This window comes from Pseudophryne corroboree, chromosome 6, assembly GCF_028390025.1.
Source record: "Pseudophryne corroboree isolate aPseCor3 chromosome 6, aPseCor3.hap2, whole genome shotgun sequence".
Lineage (NCBI taxonomy): Eukaryota > Metazoa > Chordata > Amphibia > Anura > Myobatrachidae > Pseudophryne > Pseudophryne corroboree.
This window is the reverse complement of record NC_086449.1, coordinates 732,012,737-732,018,969: the sequence shown is the minus strand read 5'-3', so window position 1 is coordinate 732,018,969 and position 6,233 is coordinate 732,012,737. Positions and strand designations below refer to the sequence as shown.

Sequence of the window (6,233 nt, the reverse complement as noted above, 5' to 3'; positions counted from 1 at the left end):
ATTTTTTTTTTTTTATTTTTTTTTTTAAAGTTTGCTAAACAAAGTGTTTGGGTTTTCCAGGATTGATCTGCAAAGTAGTGTTTGTCTTTCCTGGACTAGGTACTAAATTTCTTATTTTTTTGGTTTTTTTTTTTAATAAAGTTTTTTTGCATTAATATATGTTTTTTATATCCAAATATTAAATTTAGTTTTATTTGCTTTTTATTTTTGCATTTTGGACATGAATTCAACACAGAAAAAATGTACGCTCCTGCAGTAAGTTGACACCACAATTGTAAAAACAGTTATTGTGTAAAATTTTGGAAAACTTTGAATTATTTTTTTTTTACATTTCTTAACATTCTCTCCAAAAAGTGTGTGATGTCAATACATATTGCGGCAGAAGCCCTACCTCCCCAACCCACGCCAGCACTCCCACCCCAACCGCCAGCCCCACAACCACAGCCGGCTCCTCATCAACCAAGGCAACGGAGGCGTGCTAGGCCACCAATTTTCAGAACCCGTGTCAGACTTTTTGGGATGCCAGATGATGTGGTGGTGCGTAGATACCGGCTGCCACCACATCTAATCCTAGACACTCTCTCCATAATAGAGAGTGATCTGGAGTCTGAAATTCGGTATCCTACAGCAATACCACCATTGACACAATTCCTTGCAGTGTTACATTTTTTGGCCACAGGATCATTCCAGCATGTGGTTGGAGACCTGGTTGGCATGTCGCAGGGCCAGTTCAGTAAGGTCCTGCGACGTGTCTGCCAGGCTTTCCTCAAGCGTGTTAAGCAATTTATTGCTATGCCTTTGGATGTTGGTGCCCTAGATGTGGTGAAGCGGCAATTTGCGGAAGGTGGTAGTCGCTTCCCACATGTTATTGGGGTTGTGGATGGCACACATGTAGCTATTCAGCCACCAAAACATAATGAAGAAATTTTTAGAAACAGGAAACTGTTTCATTCTCTGAATGTAATGGTTGTTTGTGGGCCATCCCTCCAGATCCTTTCCCTGAACGCAAAGTTTACTGGAAGTTCCCATGATGCGTATGTCATTAGACAATCAGGGATATGGCAGAGATTAAGATCAAGTCAACCACCAGACATGTGGTTATTGGGTGAGTTGTTGCTCAAATTTTTTTGATTAAAAAAAAAATAAAAAATAAATTTTTCATATCTAAATTTTTGCTTTTATTCCAACAGGAGACCGTGGATATCCTTGCACCCCCTGGCTCATGACTCCTTACCGTAATCCCAGGCCAGGACCACAGATGGCATTTAACTCCGCGCTTACTGCCACTAGGCAGCTGGTGGAGCGCACAATTGGTGTCCTGAAAGGGCGGTTTCGTGTTCTCCACCGCACTGGTGGCAACATCATGTATTCGCCGGAGATGGCAAGTAAAATAGTGGTCCTGTGCGCAATACTCCATAACATCGCGGTAAGGAGTAGTGTAGAGCTTCCTCAGGCAGAGGAATTGCCTGATGAGGAGCCAGGGGTTGTGCCACGCTTCGGTGGGGGGAGTGTGACACGGAGGGGGAGCCAAGTGAGGGCAAGAATTGTAGCAGAATATTTCAGGTATAGTGTTTATATATTTTATATTTGCCAAAATAATACAACACAGTATGCTTCTGTTTTATAAACCATGATTTCAATTTGTATGATCTTGTAAAGTGATTGGGTACGGATTTTGTGGTGTTGGAATGTGTAATTGTTTTTGGTTCAAAATACAAAAACACGTTAAGCTTACAATGTTTATTTTGAAATTTTAATACTGTAATGTTGCTAAATAGTGTCCTTATTTGTTTTATATCATCAAATCCTGATTATGTAACCAAACACACAAACAAATGATACTCAATGTTTCACACTTTGTGACTGTCCAGCTGAATTATCACACGAACTGTGGTGAGTACACAGATATGTTTAGTATTTGTAACTAAAGTCTGTGTCTCTGTGTGTGTTTTGTTTGCTTAAATTTGTGTACCAAACATTTTCGCTTCTGCTATTGCGTTTTTACGCTCGTGCCAAATAACACTCTGCTTTTCACAGCATTGCAAAGATCAATAAAGTTAATAGAAATGACAACATAGATTTTTGACCAATCACATGCTAACAGACACTATAAATATATGCCCAAATAAGGAAAACGCCATTGCCATGATGCGTGCAGCACCGTTCACCAGGCGGGAGCTCCGCGTGCTGGTTGCGGTGATGGACCGCCGCGTAGGCCGCGTTGGGCGCTTCATCCCCAATCGGGTGAAGCGCGAGGCCTACGCGGAGGTCCGCCGCCTGCTGCAGACGCGAGTCCGCAGCAGGCGGACAATCATCCAGCTCGAAAGGAGGTGGAGTGATCTCCGTAGGCGGACTCCAGATTTGTTGGCGGAGATCCGCCATCAAATCCGTGCGCTGCATACACGAAGTAAGTTACCTTACATAAGTTTTTTGCACTAAATTGTGCTAATGTGTTATTTTCCAATTTTTGGCCTTCCGTAATTTAAGTAACAATTGTTAAATACAATGAGCACTGCAGGGGAAGCATATGTAACATGTGCAGAGAGAGTAAGTTTTGGTTGGGGTGTGTTAAATCAGGTGCAAAAATTTGCAAGGCTAAAATAAAGCTGCATGTATTTACCCTGGCCATAATTTTAAATTTTTAAAAAAAAACACACTCTCTCGGGACATGTTATATCTGCCACCCCTGCACTGCACATGCTTTTGGCCAATTGCCTACTCAATACCTGCTGTAAACCCCTTGGATTTGCAGACATTTTACAGTAAGTGGTAGGCTAATTGCAACCTGCAATGCCCTTTTATGGAAATTAGGACACTGTGTGTGGTTAGGTAAAACAGTACTGACTGTAGCAAAGTAACACCAAACAAGTGCATGTTTACAAAAAATAAGAAGCAGGCAGGAAATTAATCCACAATACTTGATCAGTGCAGGCTATATAATAAGGTGCCTTGAATAGTAATCTGGTGATGTTGCTGAGACCAATCACTATGACTCAATTGCCTAGATTAAGGAATGAGCTTCAAAGTTAAATTTTAGACTCATTTTGTTTGCTGTGGCCAACATGAAGAGGATCTTAACATGTTTGCTTTTCTTTGGAACAAAACAAATAATTTAACAATGAACAGAACATTGATAAAACAAATTGATTACTATGTAATTTATCATGTTTGAACAATTTGAACAATATTATCATTCTAGGACAACAACAACGGCAAAACTCCCCACCCCCTTCCCCTTCTCACTCCCCCTCCCCTTCTCACACCCCCTCCCCTTCTCACTCCCCCTCCCCTTCTCACTCCCCCTCCCCTTCTCACTCCCCCTCCCCTTCTCACTCCCCCTCAGCTTCCCAGTCCCCCTCATCTTCCCAGGCCCCATCAGCTTCCCTGGCCCACTCCACTTTACATTCCCCTTCTCACCACACCTCTCCATCTCTTTCTGGGACCCCTTCTCCTCCTTCCCATACCCCTTCTCCTTCAAAATCAACATCACAATCTGAACCACCCTCACCCTCTATTGCTTTAACTTTTTCTCCGCCCCCCTCGCCCTCTCAATCAGACCCCCCCTCTGAAATTGCGGACCAAATCCAGCCTCCTTCCCCCATCCAGCCTCCTTCCCCAATCCCTCCTCCTTCCCCAATCCCTCCTCCTTCCCCAATCCCTCCTCCTTCCCCCATCCAGCCGCCTTCCCCCATCCAGCCAACATCCCCACCAAGTGAATGGGCAGAGGAAGCCCCTGCCGAACGTTCCGGGAGTCTGGATGTTGCCGTGGAAAGTAAGTATATTTTAATTTTTAAAAAAATGATTACCCACTTACACTTACAATGCCAAAACATGCAGTGTTGTACTGTTTGAATTCTTGGACCCTGGAAAAATATATAAAAATTTAATCATGGTGTACATGTTGCCTTTACATATTTGTGAGTGTCATTATATGTACAGTGTGTATGTGTGCAATGTTTTGTGTGTCCACTCTAGGTTGACACTCATTAGGTAGCCAGGGTTGCCAGGAGAACAGGGTTTATATGTGTTACTTTTTCTGGGAAACAGTTAGACCTGAGTGGAGTTTAGTATGTTTGCCTTTTACACTTGGGCCTGTGTAGTCTGAATATTTACACTTAAAAATCACATGCTTCACTTTGTTATGCAGCCTAATGACACACTGTTTTTTTGTGTGAAAGTTACATTCTCAAAATTAATAAGTGTTCAAGTCAAACATGTTTGCACTTATTTAGTAAGGGCAGCTTTCATGGAGTGTGGGAATGCTATGATATGTTGGCCTTCTGAAGATGTGGATATGCAGTGTGATGATGCAGGACCAACCCACTAAAAATACAAAACAAATAAAACAACAAATGGGAATGAATGCCAACATGGTGTCACACTGACGAAGATGGTAGTTATCTTTAACATGGGATCTCGGACATAGCAATCAATAAGATTATACTTAAAAAATTGGGATCCACTTCTACAATATAATAATCATATTTTTGCTTGATTGCTATGGGCAACGTTCCATCTTAAATATAACTCACATAGTAGTAAATGTAACACATGGTCTGGAACACTTTAAAATCTGATAAAAAGGCTGAGCAGGCTTGTGTGTTCTGCTAATGATTGTACCATAAAACAGGCAGGATGTAGTAACTTTGCCATTAAAGCAGGCCTGTCCAAACTGCGGCACTCCAACTGTTGAGAAACTACACATCCCAGCATGCCCTGACACAGCTTTGCCATTCCCTGACCACAAAACTGTGTAAAGGCATGCTGGTATATGTAGTTTCACAACAGCTGGAGTCCAGCAGCTTGGACATGCCAGCATTTAAGTGTGCTTTGCGCCTTGCTTGGCTAATAAGTAATGTAATTAAGTTATTAATGTTTGTGTTGCATCTTAATTTCAGATGTTGCAGTTGGAGATCCCACAAGCTTTTCAGGGATACTTTACACCATGCGCCAACACCTGCAAGGAATGATGGATTGTGTGGACCATTTGCAAAAATTTGCTTGACTTGTATTATTTGATTTGTAAAAAAAAAAAAATATTAACAAATACAAAAATAAAAAAGTTGATTAAAGTTAACCGGGTGTTGTGTTTATTAATGCAAAAAAGGATCAGCAGATTGGCAGGCAGAATTTGTTTTGTTCAAAAAATTACACACATCTAACGTTACATTTTTACCAAAAAAAAAAGGAGATTATTGTGTTAAGAAACATGTAAACACCTTCATTCACAAACAACACCTTTAAAAATTAAAAAAGTGAAAAAAAAAAAAAAAAAATTTACACTTTGACATGTTGATGGCCAATTATGGCAACAAAGTGTTAATTTTTTTTTATTCTCACACTTAATTGTTTTGGAACATTATCAATCATTACACTAATTGGGTTCGTAATTGAAAAGGGCTTGTGGTCTTTAAAAGGAAAGGTGTCATTGCACTTAATAGGCCAAAAAAACATTTTTGTGCGTTTTACCTTAAAAGTGTGCACTTTTACGCAAAACTTTGTAAATATACTCAAACTTAGTATTTTTACGATTAAGTATGTGTTATTGCGATGATTTCGCAATGCTGCGATGGTTTCGCATTACTGCGATGTCATTTGGCGTACGCCCACTTTGTGTAATACTGCGTACGAATGTGCAAAAATACGTTGGGGGCGGAGGTTCGCATATTTACTACATTAACGCAACTTTGCGAATATGTTGTGCGACCGAAAAACTTAGCGATCAACTCGGAATGAGGGCCAATATCTAGTCAAAATTTGATGGCAGATGACTTCTATTTCCCAATCATATTCTGGGCCTAATTCATGTTGAATCGCAATACACAATACGCAATTGCTAAGAGGATGCAGGCGCATGCGCAGGGCCCATCCTGCGCATGCGCCTGCATTTTCTGCGGGCACCCCAAGGCGGAGACGGAACGTAGCAGGGGTGGCAACAGAGAAACGGGGCCGACGATGGAGAAACAGTGGGTGTGACGGTGCGTGATCAGGGCGGCTGCGTGACTTCACACGCAGCCGTTGCAATCAGAAAAATGTCAGCAGGACTCCTGCGGACGCAGCCAGGTTGCACCAGCAGTAGGCGACCTCTTTTTTAGCAACCACGCTGAAATTGCGGTCACACAGCGAGGTCTCGGGCGGGCAGATAGCATGCTGGGCGGCCTTGCCCTGCGATAAGCGGCCCCCAGCATGCAATCCAATGGATTGCAAATTCTGCTACTTAGCAGAATTTGCAA

General features: G+C 41.9%; 1 long non-coding RNA gene across 1 annotated transcript; it reads left to right on the top strand.

The window, feature by feature from the left end:
* The first annotated feature begins 1,437 nt into the window (after nt 1-1,437).
* LOC134935633 (uncharacterized) lies at nt 1,438-3,328 on the top strand. Its single transcript, XR_010180297.1, has 3 exons — nt 1,438-1,563; nt 1,872-1,893; nt 3,200-3,328. It is a non-coding gene; the product is annotated as an uncharacterized LOC134935633 (long non-coding RNA).
* The last annotated feature ends 2,905 nt before the right edge of the window (nt 3,329-6,233 follow it).